This window comes from Phoxinus phoxinus, assembly GCF_949152265.1.
Source record: "Phoxinus phoxinus genome assembly, chromosome: 20".
Taxonomy (NCBI): Eukaryota; Metazoa; Chordata; class Actinopteri; order Cypriniformes; family Leuciscidae; genus Phoxinus; species Phoxinus phoxinus.
In genome coordinates this window covers 28934514-28955536 of record NC_136895.1, presented here as the reverse complement: position 1 = coordinate 28955536, position 21023 = coordinate 28934514, and the positions used below count along the sequence as shown (strand labels likewise).

At 42.6% G+C, this 21023-nt stretch overlaps 1 protein-coding gene across 1 annotated transcript in view; it reads right to left on the bottom strand.

Moving 5' to 3' along the window:
* The window catches only part of LOC306988238 (uncharacterized protein), a gene marked incomplete at its 5' end in the record, with an annotated part of 97240 nt that overhangs the window by 45023 nt on the left and 31194 nt on the right, over nucleotides 1-21023 (bottom strand). The window lies entirely within an intron of this gene.

The following is a 21023-nucleotide window of genomic DNA, read 5'->3' as shown; positions in this document are numbered from 1 at the left end:
ATCTCCCATCAAGAACATCTTCATATACAGTGAATCTGTCGGCCCGTTTATTGATTTCTGCTATTAAAGTGTTTTTATATTCAAATCTCCACTGAATCTCATCATCATCCTTCATTTCAGTGAGACCAGAGTCTAGAGAGACTGAATCTCCCTCGCTCACTAACACTGACACTGACTCAAACGCTCCTGAAGAACAGAGTTTTTCACAGATTAAAGCTTTAAAATCACTTGATGTTGGTTTGATGAAGCTTCACTAAAATACTTTTAATCATGTAAATGTGAAGTGATTAATATTCTGCAGAAATTCAAAAACAAAAGATGATGAATGAAAATGAGAAATAGTTAAACGGTTTTATATAATCAATAACTGCATTAAGATCGACTTTAATCTCAAATAAGAGAGTTATCTCTCAGCAAAATCACACATTATTTGTTTCTATACGAGAATAACAGTGAATGTAAATCCTTTCTGACTAATTTAACCAGTAAAAACACATTTACCAGTAACTTAACCAGTAATTTATCACATCAGAACAGAAACAACTTAAAACATAAACTCACCATCCAGACGCCAGAAACACAAACAGAGCAAAACTAATTTGAGAAACATTTTCTTCATCGGTTCACTGGAAAGTCAACGATAGTAACTCTTAATGTCTAAACACTCAGATTGATCAGAAAGACTGAACTGAGATATTTATCTGGTTGTGTGTGAATCCTCCCCCAACCTCAGTTAGTTTCCGCTCACACATCCGTCTCCTTTAACATCACGAACATCAACAAGCTTTTGCTGATCTTACATTTTCAAATGAATTCTGGCCCTGAAAAAAAAGTGATTTATAATGTGATTTTCATCTGGAGAAACGGAGAAATGTCGATTTGACACCAACTGGTAGAAGTGATCTTTGATGTCAATCTTTCTTTTTAAAGACACATTTCTTACTAGAACCAGGAAGTGAGATCATATGAGCCGGTGTGATGATTCAGATTTCTCTCGGCACAGCTACTAGAAGACTGACAGCTGTCAGACAGGCTCTCGTCACATCTACGTCATCAAGCTCAGTTTGAGCCTGCGCAGTTCGCCTGCCGATCAGGAAGTGATGCTTCAAATGGGCTTCACTTTTCTCCGTTGAAATCTATGGCGTCGCTGTGTCCATCTTATATACTGTCTATGCTTTTACCATCATAAGAGGAACAGAAACTACACTAATATCAGTCTCTGTGTCTCTTTCTTATCCCGAGGTTACTGTAGTCAGCCGGATCTGGCCCGTATCTAGATCAGATGGTGGATCTCGTGTAATGACCTGGGGCCGTATTCACAAAGAATTTTATCTTACCACTAGGAGTACTCCTAAATCGCACTAAAAGATTTTAGCTAGGAGTTTTCTCTTAAAAGTTATTCACAACGCCTTTCAGACCTACTCTTAGTAAGGAAAAATGACAACTCCTAAACTAAGAGTGAGTCTTCGTTGCTATGGATGACGTCAATTCTCATGCACGAGCTTCCTCGCAATGATCACGGTGATTGGTTGTTAGATGACAGGGCCATCATGCGGAACATAACACAGACGCACCAAATCATGGAATTACGACATCTAAATATGTCTGTGTCCTACACAAAATAATAATAATAATGTCATCAAAATGCATATATAATGACATGTTTGTGCAGGTCCCAGTGAAGTGTAATTCTAAAAAGGCAGAGAGAGATCGAGAGAAAAGTTGTGAATTAAATTAAATGAAATCAAGGTAGCCTAATACCCTAATGAAAACAGCCTAATAATGAAAAACGACACTTGCATTAACACTTGCTTGGTTAATTGACATCCTATTAGCCTAAATAGAAAGCAAGGAAATATTGCTCCTATTGAAGTAATGTAATAGTTGAATGACGGTGGATTATGAACTCGCCAAAACGGAAAAGAAAGCCCAACTAGACGAAGGATCAGTTACTGCTGCTGGCCCAGTTGGTGCTGAAAAATAAAAAATAAATAAAAGGGAAATTCGGCACTGGGATACAACATCGAGAATTGTGAAGTTTGCATCGAACACAATCTGGGAATTGATGGAGTGGGTTTTCTTTCTATTCACAAACACGTCCTCATCCTGACGTGGTGCAATTATTTTAATATGTGTCCCGTCTATAGCACCGACCACTCCGGCAATATCCATAAAGCTGGCTTTGTTTCTTTGGAGTTGGCGAATGTCCAAAGGAAAACTTATGAACTGTCGAATAATATGGGGTCTACAGAGTGCATTGATGGTTTGGTGGATGGATCTGCATTACCGATGGCTGGGATATCGCTAGATCGTCGGCATTACACAATTGCATTTTCCCCGTTGCCAGGTAGCGAAGTGTTATCAAACATTTCAATTCGGCATTGATTGGGTTGTTGCGATTAGTTGGCGCTGTTATTGCATCCCTCACAAGATCCACAACAATCAGTATTCCCTCACGGTTAAGGCGGTGTCTTTGTAATAACTCGGTGTCATTGAGTGTCTCCAACACACTGTGTCGCGCGGCGATTTTAAGATCCTTTGTGAATAGGTCTTAGTGAGTTAGGAGTCCTCTCGACTTCTTTTAAGCTGTCCCAGACTTAGGTGCTACTTTTAGGGCTAAAATGCTTCGTGAATTACTCTTAGTGAAAAAAATTAGGAGTCCTAAAGTTAGGAGTGACACGCCCATTATTTTTAGGAGTTGCTCCTAAATTCGCCTGTTAGGAGCTACTTTTAGCCTTAAAATTCTTTGTGAATACGGCCCCTGATCAATATCAGCCGATATTAGTCACTATCAGTCACTTATTTTGTTTTATTTCTGAAATATGTGGGTTATTGTATTTTGTTGGGTTGATAAAGTGTTTAATGCATATGTAATAAGATTTATCATTTAATTATCTCTGCGCTGGTAATTTAACAGTTAAGTTTTTTGTGCACTCTCTGTGCAGGAGCTTGTGACTGAGGGAGAGTTAAATACCACCGGAGATATGTGTTTTTGGACGGTGACGTGAGTTTAGACCTGTTAGCCTCTCTGGCTAAATTAGCTCGTGGTTTTGCGGTACAGGGACACGGTCGTGGGAGTGACCGGAGACACATCGCTTGCTGGACGAGAGGAGACGATATCGAGAAGAGATTCGCTGGCGGACGCAGATGTTTTCTTCTTTGGGGACTGTTTAGCTGTCGGTGTTGGACGAATGAAGCTGTTTAACCCTCGTTGTGCCGCTTGCAAACGGAGTTCGCCTGACAAGAGGGAGAGTTACAGACGCGGTAGGATCTGAGCCTTTCACTGCACGCCAGGAGGTATCGTTGTTTCTTTCACTCTATGAGCTGCAACATTAAGCGCGCCAACAAACTAATGCAGGCCTGCTAAAAGAACAAAACAAACAAAAGAGTGCACTCAGGTTATCACAGACTATTGACTTTATTACCCGGGGGGGTTTTCTTCTTCAAATTTTTTTTTTTTTTTTTTCATGTTTGTTGTTCAAATGTTATGTGGTTTTTGCATAATACAAAATCACATACGATCACATGCCATGTATTTAGCTCAGTGTTTTCTGTGGTAATATCCTATATGTTTTAAATCCAAGATTATTACTTCAGGTACTCATTGATAAGCAGAGAGATAGTGAGAATCATAGTGTTCCTAGACAGGTTTGTCATACAATGGGATGTCTCTTTCACCATTTTACCAAGCATTAGGATTAAGAGGGTTTAATACTTTATATGTTGCTGTATAACGTACTTGCCTCATCACGAGCCTTGGGTGAAAAGGGTTACATGCACATAGAGACGAACACAACAGCCCTGAATGTCAGCAGAGATCGTGACAACTAGACGAGGCCTAGAGACAGACCGCCTGTGAAGACCTCGTCGACTAGACAGCCGTCGCCACAGATCCTCAGCAAAGACCAGATCCAGACCAGATCTCTGCACAGACCCCTATAACAGCTTCATCTCCTCCTCCATATGCCGGCGTGATCTTCAAGCAGAAGGAGCTGGATGAAATATCAAAATCACATCACGTTCAGAGGAGAACTGGTCCTCGACAGAGCCTGTTTTCTGTTTCTGTCACGTGTGCACACCGGCGTCTGTCTGCGGCGCCCAGCAACGGCTCAGGATCTTGTTCAAAATCCTGATGCAACAGAGCGCCATTTACATAGTTTTATATTAAATTTACATCATATTTGCCTCAAATCGTCATGAATGTATATACTGACTTCACCCTGTGCTGCAATATACATTTCGTTTTAAATTCATTTACAGAAATCAGCCGCTTGTGTTATGAAGGTGAGGAAGGACGAACCCAATCGCAGACAGTAGTCAAGGCAACACGATTTATTATACAAATAACAGGGAAAACAAAGCCCACAAGGGGGCAAAACAGGACAGGACTATGGTAACAAACTAGACAAAGACACTGACAAAATACTAGAAGACAAACAACTGATACTAGAAATAGCTCAACAAGGTTACTCACAAACTTGACATGGATTAACAATGAACCGACACAGGACAGCAAACACAAGGGGATTAAATAGGGAGACTAATGATAACATAACAGGTGACACAGGTAAAGCAATAATGACGAGACTAATGATAACAACAGGTGACACAGGTAAAGCAATAATGACAAAACGAGGATAACAAGGAGGGCGGGGCTAGAGGACGAGACAACACAAGCACATGGCCCAACAAGGCCATGTGTTTGCACATAAAACATGGGTCTGTCATGATCCTGCCTCAAGACTTAAAGAAAGACAAGGACTAGAAGGCAGAATCATGACAGAACCCCCACCTTAAGGAGCGGCTACCAGACGCTCCTCAAGGAGACATCAAACACGGGACATGACAGACTGAGACAAAGACACAAACCAACTAAACATGACAAATAACAGTAAGGGCAGACACGAAAACACAACGACAGGGTTGGGGTGCAACAATAAAAATAACAAACACTGGAGGGGGGGCGGAGGAACCAGAGAGTTCATAGGGGAATGTCCAGGGTGGGTGGGTGGGACTGTGGTCTTGGGTTTACGGGGTGAGGGTTGAGGGCGAGGAATCCGAGCAGACTTGGACGGGGACACACGAGGAACAGTCTTGGGGGAAACAGTTCGGGGCGGAGTGCAGACAGGGCTGACCGGGGAAACACAAGGCGACTTGATAGGGACAACAGGGGGCGACGATACGGGACGAATCTTGATGGGGGAAACAGTAGGAGATGAAGCAGGACTCAAGACAGGGGATGTAGTAGGTGGCTGGGCAGTGTAGAGAGGCAATGCAGCAGCAGACTGCGGAGCTGGAACCGGGTCATAGAACTCTGCAGACGAATCAGAACCAGCGCTCCTCACATCAGACTCGGAAGACGCGCTTCTCATGTCTGATTCAGGATTCGCATTCACTGCAACCGACTCAGGAACAGCGATCTCTGCAGCTCTAGGCACGGGGTCTGGGGACAAGACAGGCTTGACAGGGACTTCTAGGATTCTGACGAGACGTGACAAATAATCAGACAGGGTCTTGGCAGCAATGACGACCGGCATCTCCTGACTAGCTGAAACCGACTGTAACACTGCTTTAGCAGCAGAATCGGCCGCGGCTCTCTCTTCAGCTCTCACGACTGCAGACTCATGAGCAACCCTCTCTGCTGCCGGCACTGGAACAGCGTTGACTGAAGCGGGCTCTGGAACAGCGTTAACTGAAGCGGGCTCTGGAACAGCGTTGACTGAAGCGGGCTCTGGAACAGCGTTGACTGAAGCGGGCTCTGGAACAGCATTGACTGAAGCGGGCTCTGGAACAGCGTTGACTGAAGCGGGCTCAGGAGGAGACAGAGATGGAGGACAGAAAGCTCCCTTCTTCCTCCTCTTTCTCCTTGGCCGCGGAGCAGAGACCAAAACCGGGCTTGTGACCGGTAGGGGAAGCTCAGCAGGGACCGAAACTGGTGCTGGGAGGACAGACTCTGGCAGGGTTGACTCCGTCGCTGAAGACTCCGAAGCCGACTCCCACGAGATCCGTCTCCCTCGCTTGCCGCGGAGACCTACAGGAGCGGATGACGCATCAGGAGTCGAAGTGGGGCACCCCTGTTCCTCCTGCGTAACAACGCCTAAGACGCGACCCTCCGGGATCACAGACAGCCTGGCAGGGGGTGACGACACGGTGGGACCCTGCGGCTCCCTTTGACACAAACAGTCCACCATGTCCCGGAACGGGCGATGAACCAGCCTCTCCCGTTCAGCCAGAGGAGGGGGAACATTGAGACCCGCGACGAGGTAGCGGTTGACGAGGATCTCAGGTAAGAAAAGCCTCCTTGCTTCCACGGCCTGGACATATCTCCTCAGGGACCGCTCTCCCTGGGGAGGGAAAGGAAGCTTGCCCAACTTGCTGTCGGCAATAGCCGACTGCCACCAAAATTCCTGGTCAGTCGACTGTCGAAAAGCAGGAACAGACATACAGTCTGCTGGGTTCTGTATTGGTCGGTTCATTCTGTTATGAAGGTGAGGAAGGACGAACCCAATCGCAGACAGTAGTCAAGGCAACACGATTTATTATACAAATAAAAGGGAAAACAAAGCCCACGAGGGGGCAAAACAGGACAGGACTATGGTAACAAACTAGACAAAGACACTGACAAAATACTAGAAGACAAACAACTGATACTAGAAATAGCTCAACAAGGTTACTCACAAACTTGACATGGATTAACAATGAACCGACACAGGACAGCAAACACAAGGGGATTAAATAGGGAGACTAATGATAACATAACAGGTGACACAGGTAAAGCAATAATGACGAGACTAATGATAACAACAGGTGACACAGGTAAAGCAATAATGACAAAACGAGGATAACAAGGAGGGCGGGGCTAGAGGACGAGACAACACAAGCACATGGCCCAACAAGGCCATGTGTTTGCACATAAAACATGGGTCTGTCATGATCCTGCCTCAAGACTTAAAGAAAGACAAGGACTAGAAGGCAGAATCATGACAGCTTGAATGAAAATTGCTGATGTTATCGGATTTTCAGGTGAGATTCTCAGTTAATTCAGTTCATGGATGCTCTGAGGTAAAGTGTTCAAACTGCAGACTCAGCAACGATTGTATTTAATTGTACAGTCCAATCATAACAGTACAGACATTATCTTAATTTCATAATGTCCTTAAACATAACAATAGTGTGCGATACCTCGAGTTGTCCTAGACGCAGCGCTTATTGTCCGGTGTGTGACCCCCATAATAGTAACTTTTGCCATTTGTATCTGGAATCTACAAGACATTGAATGAGGTTATAGGACTTAGTTCGGCATTAGTTCACCTCATGTTATGATGTGCTCACCAGGTAAGTATAAAGCCTTTTTTGGGAGTAGGGGCCTTTGCCTCAGTTCCCCTCCCCGAAGACTAGAGTATCTTGGGGGATGAGTCTGTAGACGCATACTTTGAGTTTGCTTTCTGGTATAAACTTGTGGATCGTCTCCTGGACTCCTCTCTCACAGGAAGTGATGTGGTCTTGGATGGCCGCCAGCTCAGTCTCTGTTTAGGCTCATCTAATATGACATATAATCGCCTACAAAATCAACAACAAAAAAGTTTAAATTAGTATTTTGCTACCTGTGATGGTCTTGATGAGAAATATTTGAGTTCATAATGAGATCTCTGGCTTTTGATTGCAGACATTGGTATCTTTGTGAATCTGAGCAAAATAACTCTTTTGAACATGTGTACACATTTAAACTCACCAACGTGTGATGTGAAGCTGCTCTAGTAAAGTCATGAGAAACTCTACAATCAGGCGAATCATCTTTAACAGTTTTGATGTGTTTTACTGATTATTCACGTCATCTGAGCTTCACCACTTTGAGCTCCAGTCGGCCACAACGTCCACTAGATCTGATAGATAGTGTTATTTCCACAAGCGCCTCATAAAGTTCTCACGAACTAGAGAAGTTAAAAACATCTTAAAGCAACAGTTTGATCGTGTCCTGAGATCCTGTGAGTGTTTGTCTCTGCTCTCTCCTGTAACTCTCTTCAGGACGCTTTTCTTCATTTCTGATCAAATGTCTGGATTGTTTCTCCTCTCAGACTGATCTCAGAGTTTCTCTAATGGTTTTATGGAGCAGAAACAGATCGCCTGCTATAACTGTGTGTATGAAAGTGTCTTCTGATATCTTCATATGATTAATATTCAACAGCTATAGATTATGATGCCGCTGTGACGCTCTAAATGTTCAGGGTGAACACCGCATTAATAAGACGCCCACACAAAAACACTGAGACTGCAACCATTTTTCACACGGCTTGTAATGTGACGTCAGAGCTGACAAAGATAATCATGAGATGCTGTTTTCAGCAAATGTTTGGGTATGAGGCGGGCAAATAAAGCAATAATTCGGGGCCGGTGCCCAAATCAACTCTAGACGAGCTCCTTCAAGGTATGAAGTGTGTTCAGTAAACTTGATCTGAAATGGGGTTTTAAATAGCCATCATGGAACATTTTAATCTCACCATCCAGAGCAAAACTAATTTGAGAAACATTTTAACAATCTAACAGTGAAGATTGTTAGACGAGTTAACGAAGATTGGGAGCTTTTTATTAGCAGGAGAGAAAATAAAGAAACGCTTCAGGAGAACACATTATCACCAAACACTCCTGAAGACCTGAAGAGTTTTCCACAGATTAAAGCTTTAAAAACACTTGATATTGGTTTGATGAAGCTTCACTAAAATACTTTAAATCATATAAATGTGAAATTAATAATATTCTGCTGCAATAATAAACACCCAGCAGAAGCTCGACAGATCAAACCACACACACAGATGTTTACACAGATAAAATAAAAGAGAAAAAACACCACAGACTCCATTTTGATTCAAATCACAATAAATTACACCTATCATTTTTGCTTGTTAGCGGAGTTAATGGAACATACACTAACCTGTAAATGTAATTATTCATGTGTAGAGAAATTTGTATTTGGTTTCCTGAGAGATTTAATCTCGAGAAAAAATGTCTTTTGGTCTTTTCTTCTGGAGAAACTGAGAAGTGTAGAGGCCTTGATCAGTATTTTATAGGCCTACTTTTATTATATAGATTATTTATATAATTTATATAATCAAAACATTCAACATTTTAGTGCACAAGCGTCTCCAACTAGAGAGAAAAGCCTGTGAAGCGCCGAAGCTGCGAGATCCCGAAGCGCAGATGTTTCGAAACACTGATCCGAAGCGTGATTCAAAACACACGTCACGTGACTATGGCCAAACGAAGCCTCGAAGTGTTTCATCAGATGTTTCATCAGGTGTGATCCGCCGAATCAGCGTTTGATTGACACGGTCGGGAACAGACCAAAAGTGAAATCAACGCATATTGACCTCGTGGGTGTAAGGATATCCTGTGAGACACTATTAGGGTCCTAAGAGGCCACCGTAGCAGGGAACTGTAACGTCACGAAATGTTTAATAAAGGCAGTTGAATACTTACCAGCTAATGTGTCAGTCGCATATCTGTACATGGTACCAGGAGTAAAAGTATTAAATAGTTGATGTCTGTGTGAGAAAGACGGGATGGACGTCATAAAACCACCAGAACCATTGAAGCTCACAGGAAATATTGATTATGCGTGGAAACAGTTTAAACAGGCGTTTTAACTTTATTTGACTGCAACTGGCGCCAACGACAAGAGCGGTGAGAGGAAAGTGGCATTGTTACTGACGATAGCAGGGACACAAGCGATAGAAATATACAATACGTTTGAGTTCACAGAGGCGGGAGATAAAAACAAACTGAACAAAGTTCTGGAGCAGTTCGATGCATACTGTAGTCCGAAAAAGAATGAAGTATACGAGAGACATGTTTTTTGTTGCCGCGTTCAGCAGCAAGATGAATCGTTTGACTCGTATGTGACTGATCTAAGGCTGAAAGTGCAATCCTGTAACTATGGCGACATGCAGTCCTCCATACTACGTGATCAGATAGTATTTGGAATACACAATAAAAAGGTGCGGGAACGCCTGCTAAGGGAGGACAGTCTGAAATTAGAAGATGCAATCAGAATGTGCAGAGCTAGCAAACAGACTGAGAAACAGATAAAGATTTTTGAGAAGCCATCCGTTACTACTGAAGCACCAGGGGATGTAGACAGGGTGGTCAGAGCTAGCGCACCTCGCGCGGAGGGGGAACGTTCTAATAATGCACGTGAAACAGGATCAGACTACGTCATGAACTGTAGGAGCTGCGGTGGGAAACATCGCTTCAGGCAATGCCCCGCATATGGGAAGGTTTGCTCGAAGTGCAGAAAAAAAAATCATTTTGCAAAAGTGTGCCTTTCTGCCAGAGAAAAGAAACAAATTTATATGATGGAAGAGAGCGAGCAAGGCTATGATGAGGATGACATATTCTATACAGACACTGTCACTGTGGAAAAAAAGGGCACTTCAACGCTGGAAGTTAGTGTGAACACAATAAATGAAGACAGGTGGATTGTGCCACTTAAAGTAAATGGCACAGAGATTCACATGAAACTTGACACAGGAGCTATGGCAAATCTTATCACATTAAAAGACTTCAAAGCTCTGCGCCACAAGCCAGTTATAGAAAACAAAAAAGTGGGATTGAGAGCTTACAATGGACAAATGATTGAAACACAGGGCGTCTGCAGATTACAAGTCCAGAACAAGCACATTAAGAGACATCTACTATTTGTGATAGTGCCGAAAGGGAAGGACTCCCTACTGGGAGATCAAGCTTGTGAGGAAATGGGACTTGTTAAACGTGTTCTAAACATTGCCAAGACAGAGAGAAAAGTAGGCCTACAGTCACCGCAGCTGAAAAATGCAGGAGTCACCACATCACAAGCAGACAACTGGGAAGTGCAGTATCCCAATATTTTTGATGGCATAGGGGTGCTGCCGTTCACATACAGCATTAAACTGAAGGATAATGCTAGACCTGTGGTGCATGCTCCACGTCAAATTCCTGTTCCACTGAGACAAGATCTTCGCAAAGAACTGGACAGAATGGTGGCATTAAATGTCATTTAACCCACTAAGGGAGCCACGGAGTGGGTCAACTCAATGGTCTGCGTAAGAAAGCCAAACGGAGCTCTCAGGATATGCATGGACCCAAAAGACCTCAATGAAAACATCCTCAGAGAACAATATCAAATTCCCAAGAGGGAAGAGATCCTGAGTGAGATGGCTGGGCCACAGTGGTTCACAAAACTTGACGCGTCACATGGATTTTGGCAGTTGCAAATTGACAGTGCAAGCGCAGACCTATGCACCTTCAACACGCCCTTTGGGCGCTACAGTTATCAGAGACTCCCCTTTGGAATTTCCTCAGCACCAGAAATTTTTCACTGTGCAATGGAGAATGTGTTTGAAGGACTGGAGGGGGTCAGGGTTTATATTGATGATGTCATAATATGGGCGGAGACCCAAGAACAGCTCAACAGCAGAGTGCATAGTGCACTTCAGAGAGTCCACAAGTACGGGCTCAGATTGAACAAGGAGAAATGCCAGTTCAGCACCCAAGAAGTCACGTTTCTTGGGGATCGACTGACACCGGCAGGAGTACAGCCGGACATGAACAAAATCATAGCAGTGACTGACATGCCCCAGCCAACAGACAAGAAGACGGTACAAAGAGCATTAGGGATGGTGAACTACATGGGAAGATTTGTACCTAACCTTGCCGCAAAGACTGTTGCTCTCCGCCAGCTCCTGCATTCAAACACAGAATGGTCCTGGCACCAGACACATGACAAAGAGTGGAAAGAAATCAAGGACATTTTAAGCACAGAGCCAGTGTTGTTGTTTTTTTATCCGAGTAAGAAGACACAAATCTCCACAGACGCCTTAAAAGAGGGACTGGGGGCCGTCTTGCTGCAGTATCATGATGGGGCTTGGAAACCAGTGGCTTATGCTGCACGATCCATGACAGAAACAGAACAAAGATACGCGCAGATAGAAAAAGAGTGTCTGGGGCTCGTCTTTGGCTGTGACAAGTTCCACTCTTATGTCTTTGGCTTGCCACACATTGAACTTGAGACTGACCACAAGCCACTCATAACTATCAGCAAAAAGCACTTGAATGAGATGACACCACGCATTCAGCGTATGATGATGCGTCTACAGAAGTATACCTATGAACTGTCATACAAGCCGGGGAAATACCTGGTAGTGGCTGATGCTCTGTCAAAGGCCAGACCAGCACAAGGACTGAACACAGACGGCACGGAGGAATATGAAGCCATAAGAGGCCACGTGGATGCTGTGGTGGAGGCTCTACCTGTGAGCCCCACCCTGAAAGAGAAAATAGTAATGGAGACGGTAGTGGACCGCCAGCTCCAGAAAATGATATGGCACATGCGAAATGAGTGGCCAAAGCAAGCGTGCCCGCAGTACTACTCATTCCAGGATGTGTTGGCGGTAGCTGATGGCCTGTTGCTAAAAGGTGACCAAATAGTCATCCCAACAAAGCTGCGGAAGGAGGTCCTCCGAATACTGCATAGAGGGCACTTGGGAATAGAGAAAACAAGGAGACTAGCCAGACAGACTGTTTACTGGCCAGGCATGAATCGTGACATAGCAGAGATGATCAATGACTGTGCCACTTGCCTTACTTTCCATAACAGACAGCAAAGAGAACCGCTGCTCACAGACATGAGGGCGGAGCATCCCTGGGAAAAAATTGGGACGGACCTGTTCCACTTCAGAGGCAGAGAGTATTTACTGATGATCGACTACTACTCCAACTATCCTGAGATGGCTTTGCTCACGAGCACAACAGCAACAGGAATAGTTAAGCATATGAAGTGCAGCTTTGCACGACATGGCATTCAAGGAACTGTCGTCTCGGACAATGGGCCTCAGTATGCCAGTCAGGAGTTCAAGCAGTTTGCCAGAGAGTATGGATTTGAACACATCACAGTAAGCCCACACTTTCCACAGGCAAATGGCAAGGCTGAAAAGGGTGTTCAAATAGTGGAAAAGTCTTCTGACAAAGGCAATAGAGAATGGTGAGGATCCTTATTTGGCTCTGCTGGCTTATAGAGCAGCACCTCTGGCGAGTGGGAAGTCTCCGGCTGAACTGCTCATGGGCAGACGACTACAGACACAGATCCCAACAGTGAAGAAACAAGGCCCCACACCTGTGCTGGAGGCCATGAAAAAATTAAAGGACAAACAAAAGAGATACTTTGATCGCACAGCAAAAGCAATGCAACCTCTGCAGGCGGGTGACAGAGTCAGAGTTTTCAACACAGAAAGACAGGACTGGCAGCGCGCTGGAACAGTGCTGAATGAAGTGGCTCCAAGGTCCTATGCAGTCCAGACGGACACCGGGGCTCTGGTCAGACGAAACAGGTTGCAGCTACTTAAAACACAGGCCAGCAATGCAGTTCCTTCAGTAGAGGAGTACATGGACAAATGTGCACAGCATGGAACGGCAACAAACAATCAGCCAGTGGTTTTAGAGGAGAATGCACCTGTCATGACGGAGCCAGAGGCAGCTCCAGAGAGACGGTCAGAGCGCATTAGAAAAGCCCCTGACAGACTTGATTTATAGCAGATGGCTTTAAGCTCATCATTACACAGTTGAGTTATAACAAGTTTATTGTAAAAAAAAAAAAAAAAAAAGTTAAATGTGTTGAGCCTTAGTATCTGGTCATGAGTTAATCAGGTAATGTATAGCCTTATGGTTGAGTCATGTTCCGTGCTCAGGTTAGGCTAAAGTAATCGTGACACAGTCTTTCTTGAATGAGGGGGGGTAAAGACCGTCTTCCTACGGTGTGTTAAGTACTGGCAACCTCTGGCACCAAATTATTCATTTATTTTTATGCTTAAAGAATGCACAGTGAATATGTTTTTGTTTACTGAATAAGGGAGATGTAAGGATATCCTGTGAGACACTATTAGGGTCCTAAGAGGCCACCGTAGCAGGGAACTGTAACGTCACGAAATGTTTAATAAAGGCAGTTGAATACTTACCAGCTAATGTGTCAGTCGCATATCTGTACAGTGGGTTTTTTGTGATATAGTGACACATTAATAAATACATAGATATAAATATATATATAGACAGCTAGATTATAGATAGATACATATCTAGGTACATATCTAGATACATATCTACAGTATATACATAGATTATAGATACATATTCAGATAGATAGATGGATAGATAGATAGATATCAGACCCATCATCACCACCACCATCAACACCAGTAGAAACACAGGACAGTTTATGGGAACTTTTTGATACTCGTATCCATCAAACCCAGATGATACACAATGCTACAGCTGATGCCACAGTGGAAGTGAAAAAATACATCAACCCAAATGTATTTGTATTTGTACAATAACTGATGATCCACTAACTTACTGGAGAGAGAGAGCAGTAATCTTTCCTCATTTGTAGCCTATGTCCTAGCTAAAAAATGTCTTTGTATGCCAGCAACAAGTGTCCCTTGTGAGAGGATATTTTCAAAGGCTGGAGAAATTATCTGTAAAAAAGAAGTAGGCTAAGTCCTTCCACAGCAGAGAAATTAATATTTTTGAATAAAAAAAATTAGACGTTGTTGCTTGATTTCTTTCATTAATATTGATTTTGCAGGACCAAAATAACAGTATGCACAGTGAGGAACCTATATAGGCTACAAGCTACACATATTAGAAAAATCCAATAATAAATTAAAGCTGCAAGCAGCATTTATCGGTGTTCAAGCCTTTAAGGCCTTTGAGCACATTAAAGCATTTAAGACATTAAGTTGTATTTAGCAAGCTTTTAACCACTGACATCATAGATAGAAAAGTCCATTTACCATGATTTACAATTTACCATACATTTAGCATGATTTACCATAGTTTACCATGATTTATCAAAGTTTACCATGATTTACCATGTTCTAGGATGATTTATAATGATTTACTATGTTCTAGTATGTTTTACCATGACTTACCATGTTCCAGTATGATTTACTATAGTTTTCCATGATATACCAAGTTCTAGTATGATTCACCATGATTTACCCTGTTCTAGCATGATTTACAACAATTGAACACATTCTAGTTTGATTTAATATGATTCTAGCGTGATTTACCATAGTTTACCATGATTTATCTTTGTTTACCTTGATTTACCATGTTACAGGATGATTTACCATGTTACAGGATGATTAACCATGATACACCACATTCTAGCATGATTTACCCTATTTACTGTGATTTACCATGTTTCTAGCGTTATTTACCATGATTTACCATGTTGCTAGCAATAATGTGAAGCATCAGAACAAATGAAGTGATAAACTCTGACAAAATATGATTGTGTTATAATAGTAGGCTAATCGTTATGTAAGGGATTTTTTAGTGTCTAAATATATACATGTAAAATGAAAGTGAGCCAATAAGTGGTCTTCTACTGCCCTCTGCTGGACATTCTACTTATTAATAGTCTTTTAACATGTACTTTTACAAGTCTTGATTTTTACCAGTATTTTGCACTAAACCAAACCAGTTTTTCCATGTTAACTCCATTATGCATGCTTACACACATTACACGTCCATCAAAATAACAAAGATATAGCTTTAAGCATTTGTTTGTTAGTCAATGCTGAAAGCTGATAAAAAGATTACAAATATAATCCTGCTGCTCTCTCTAGTGGACAACACTGGTATTGCAGCCTCTATCTTACAGTTGAAGTGAATGAATGAATGGAAATTTGGTTTTTCACTTATATTTCGGGAACGAGAAGGCGAAAAAATCTGAAAATCGGAGCTTAGATAGTGCTCGAGGGGCCCTGTGTAATGAGACCATCCTGGTGTTGGTGGGCGATTGGGGCCGGGAGTTATTCCCGTTCAAATGCAATCCTTTTTTGGCTTATATCTCGGGAATGCCCGGGCCAAATTGCACCAAAATCGAATCGAAGCTAGGCGGGGACGGGCACTTTCCAACAAGCTATTCCACAAGGATTGGGGTGGTCTGGTTGGCATTCATCTTGCCGCTTCATACTTATCTGACCTTCTTCATATTTACACTCCTTCTCGGACTTTAAGATCATCTTCTTCACTCACACTTGTTCTTCCTCAAACTCGCACTACTTCCATGGGGTCCCGAGCCTATAGTCATGCAGCTCCTTATTTATGGACCTGCTGCCACAGGATGTGCGAAACAGTGGAAGTCTTCGGGTTTTAAATCTCGCCTTAAGACCCATCTTTTTCGGCAGGCTTTTATGTGATTACTTTTACATATTAAGACTGGTATCCATGCTTTAATAATGAGTATTTGTTTATTGTTGATTGTTTTATTGTGTTTGTAAGGTGTCCTTGAGTGTCATGTAAGGCGCCATTAAATAAAATGTATAATAATAATAATAATAATAAAAGTTCAATGAGCTTTGGAGAATAAGCTGCGATCTTATCCCAACCGAAACCAGACAAAACAAAAGACAACGCATGATGAGTGAGAACTTGAAGCATTACTCTGTTGAGGAAACCGTATTCAGTGACATGCAGACGCCTCAAACTCTGTTACTCTGTAACTCTGTACTGACTGTAAGATTTAGTGTTTTTCATTATATATGAATATACCTTATGCACCGCTGTGGTTATTTTCTGTCTGTAGAGTATTTAGTAAATGCTGTTGTGCACTGTATAGCAATTGTTTCAAGGATCACATGTTGATCCTCTCTGACTAAATTAACCAGACATTTATTACATAGTACCAGAACAGAAACAACTGTAGCCACAAAAACATGTTTAAAACTCACCATCCAGACGCCAGAAACACAAGCAGAGCAAAACAGGGAGAAACATCTTCACCGGTTTCAGTCACAAATATGAAAAGACAAACTCTAGCCTAGAAATCTAGACGCCCCTAGCGGCAGCAAAATGTATTTTGCAGCCAGGGCCAGTCTAGCAACTCTCAATACACATTCTAGCAGCAAAAACCCAGATTGGGTCAGGCCAATCACGTCGTGTATAGAGCATGCGGGGCGGGCTTAACATATGACGACAGAGTTGCGACGGCTGGCATAGGCACTTGTAAACAAAGAATGGCGGCAGCAGCTGTCGAACAGCAGTCTTTCGAATCGGCTTTGGCCGCGACTCTGGAGGACTTGGAGTTAAGTTTCTCTTTAAGAAAAGAGCAAAAAACGGCACTTAAATCATTTTTAAAAAAGGAAGATGTGCTCGGAGTTTTGCCGACTGGATACGGAAAAAGTTTAATATACCAATTAGCTCCGCTGGTGGGAAAACGTCACCTTCTTCGTTGCTCTGATTGGTTGTAGCGCTATCCTATTGCGTGCAGAGGGATTTTGAGAGACAGCCGTTTATCCCGCCTCTCGGAGTAAGCCTAGTCTATGGAGAGTGTCCAGACTAAACATCTTGATGTAAGTCTGGCTGGCCAGGCTAGACAAACTCTTCAAAACTTAAAGTTTAAGAAAATGACAGACGCGCTGAAGTGAAGCTGCTCTGTAGTAAAGTGAAGTGAAACTCTACCGTCAGTTAAAATATCTGCCTATTTATTCAGTGTTAATGCATGTGACCGTGTAGATCTTTTTTTAGCGGCTCAATTCACACTTTGATCATCGACACTTTGAGCTCCAGTAGGCCTGAACTTCCTGTAAGTCAATTGTGTGACTTTCAACAGAAATACACTGACCAATAACATCTTAAAAACATCTTAAAGCAACAGTTTCATCTTGTCCTGAGATCCTGTGAGTGTTTGTTTCTCCTGTAACTCTCTTCAGGACGTTTGTTCTTCGTTTCTGATCAATATTGTCTCAATTTTTTTCTCCTCTCAGACTGATTTCAGAGTTTCTCTAATGGTTTTATGGAGCAGGAACAGATCGCCTGCTATAACTGTGAAAGTGTTCTCTGATATCTTCATATGATTAATATTCAACAGCTTTAGATTATGACCCTGATGTGATTCTCTAAATGCTCACTTTGTTCAGAGTGAACACCGCATTAGTGAGACGCTCACACAAAAACATTGTGAGACTGTACAACAATTTCTCACACGGCTCAGACAAGCTGCTAAAGACTGTGACGTCAGAGCTGACAAACATAATCAGTTATGAGATGCTGTTTTGAGCAAATGTTTGGATATGAGGCCAACAAATAAAGCAATAATTCGGGACCGGTGCCCAAATCATCTCTAGACGAGCTCCTTCAAGGTATGAACTGTGTTCAGTAAGATTGATCTGATATGGGGTTTCGATCAACTGGATCTTACAGCACAGTCCAGAGTGACACAAGAGAGCGTGTCGTCGGCCAGCGAGCAAAATCAACAAAGTCACATCAGCACTTGCAGGTATTGAGGGATTGGAGAATATCTCTGATGATATTATTCTACTTGCTCCAAACAAAGAGGCATATGATCAGAGACGACATGCAGTTTAGCGGAGGCTCGTAGACTGTGCATTGACCCTCAACACAATACAATGTGAACAAGCTAGTGTTAATGGGAATGCTGCTTTCTGCAAAGGGGATTGACTTGACCACGGAAAAGGTTCATGCTTTAACGGTAATGAGGCATTAACACCTTTAACAAATAGGGGATTATCACGCTTCCGGGTTTCATGGGCGGGATTTTTCAACTTTGTACATGTCCACTTCCGGCGCAGTTCAACAATGGCTGAAACGAAGGCTAGATGTCACTGCTCTGTTCCACTTTGTCAATCAAACAAACAACGCCAACCTTATTTAAGTTTCCATGGATTCCCGACTGAACTGAGTCTAAGGAAGAAGTGGATTAAAGCGGTTCGCCGGGATGAAGGGCCAAACTTTAAAATAAAACAAGGTAGCACGTATGTTTGTATAAATATATAATGCAGAGGTGGGGATGCAGTATAAATAAACTTAGGGTCGTCCATCATGGGTTCGCCAGAGTGATGAGTGATTCACCGGAAGTGGCAGTGCACAAAGATCACTGAATGCGGAAGTACTACGTATCAGCGTGATAATCCCCTATTTGGAGCCAGTTGAGTGAGATCAGGAGTGGTGTGATCGGTTCTCTTTGGCTGTTTGAAAACCAGATGTGCTTCTGCGTTCTGGATCATCTGCCAATAGACACTGCTTCAGACTTTTCTGATGTAACATTTTCTGAGAGCAAACCTGCACGATCGAGCTGCTGTCGAAATATGAGACAGAGTTGGTCGTCAAACACAACCCCCAGGATCCTTGCTGTCCTGGTTGGTGTTAATGTTGTGGACGCCAGATACACAGTGAGGTTGTGGTCAACTGATGGGTCTGTAGGAGAAACAAGGATCTCCATCTTTGCACGGCTGACCTGTAGATGATGCTCCTTCATCCAGACAGAAATGTCTGAATACAAGCTGAGACCGTGGGATCATCAGGTTGAAATTACAGATAGAGCTTCATGTCTTCTGCATAGCAGTGGTAGGAGAAGCCATGCACATTTATGATCTTTCCAAGTGAAGCTGTGTAAATGGAGAACAGAAGAGGAACGAGCACTGAACCTTGAGGCACTCCAGTGACTAGATGATACCCCTGCTGTCCATTAAACCTTGAAAGATCTCTCTGTAAAGTAAGACTGAAGTCACTGAAATACCGTACCAGTGATGCCCGAGCCAGAAACGACGGACAGGAGGATCTGGTGCTTTAGTGTCAAAGGCAGCTGACAGATCTAGTAGAACAAGGACAGATGATCTGGCGTTCGCTCTCGCCAGCCGTAGAGTTTCAGCAACGGTCAGCGGGGCGGTTTCTGTGGAGTCCACTTTTGAAGCCAGACTGGTTGTCATCAAATAGGTTGTTCTGTGACAAAAGTGCAGAGGGTTGATAGGCACAAAGATAGGCACAAAGATAGACACAAAGATAGACACAAAGGGAAGAAAAGAGACTGTTCTGTAGTTGAGGGTTGGCTTAGGGAAGGGACACCAAACCCATGCCAAAGAACTAGTGCTGATAAAGGCCGACTGTGTTGTTACAATATTTTATTCTTACAGTTTTAACTAAACGTTACACTGGTTCAGCTCTATACAGAAGAGAACATGACATTGTTCACATTGGTCTGCAGGAAAACAGCGACGGGCCGAATGAAAATGTAATGGACTCTCTGACAGTAGATGGCGCTTATGAACAGCAGAAATAAAGTAGTTTCACTGGTAACCTCTGAACACAATGCAGTGTTGTGCTTATAAAAACACAGTCTAGCACGAAATATTTCTGTAACTTCACTGTAGTTTGCCAACAAACAAGCTAGCTATAGTTACAACACGTTATTTATCTTCAAAACTTCTACACTTCCACCTGAGGCCGTTTCGCCCCAAGCCTTTTTCGTCAAACGACTGAGATCTGAGGATGTCCACAAATGTAAAGCGTAATGATCCCTCAAATAGTGTCATATTTAAGGGTATAGGAGGCGATTTCAGACACAGCCATGATCAAGACGATTTGCTGAAGTTCAAACTGAATGGGGATTTAAGTGACTTTGAACGTGTCATGGTTGTTGGTGCTAATTTACTGGGATTTTCACACACAACCATCTCTAGGGTCTACAGAGAATGGTCTGAAAAAGAGAAAATATCCAGTCAGCTGTTTTTAGTTTGAGTTCACTCCTGGTATCATGTTTTGTTCAGTGATTTGAATGAAATATTTCTCAGTGCAGTTTTAACATGTCTGGTTATTTTCTCTGAACACTTCAACATGTGGTTTTATTCTTCATTACTCGTTTCATAGTGTTTGTCACATAATACTGAACACAGCGCCATCTAGAGGCTTTCTTGAGTAACAGACACAATCACTGGATCTCATTACAGAGACTGAGTAAATAACTCGTGATAACATGTGAGTTCAGTGTGAGCCACTAGATGGAGGAGTTGCTCCTCAGACGAGACCAATAATAAATAATAATAAACTTTATTTTATATAGCGCCTTTAACAGTAGCATCTCAAAGCACTTTACATAAAAAATATACAATTATAAGATACACATAACAGTGCAGGCCATAAAAACAACCAAACAGTAACAATAAAAAGCCAATAAAAACAAACAAAGTAATCAC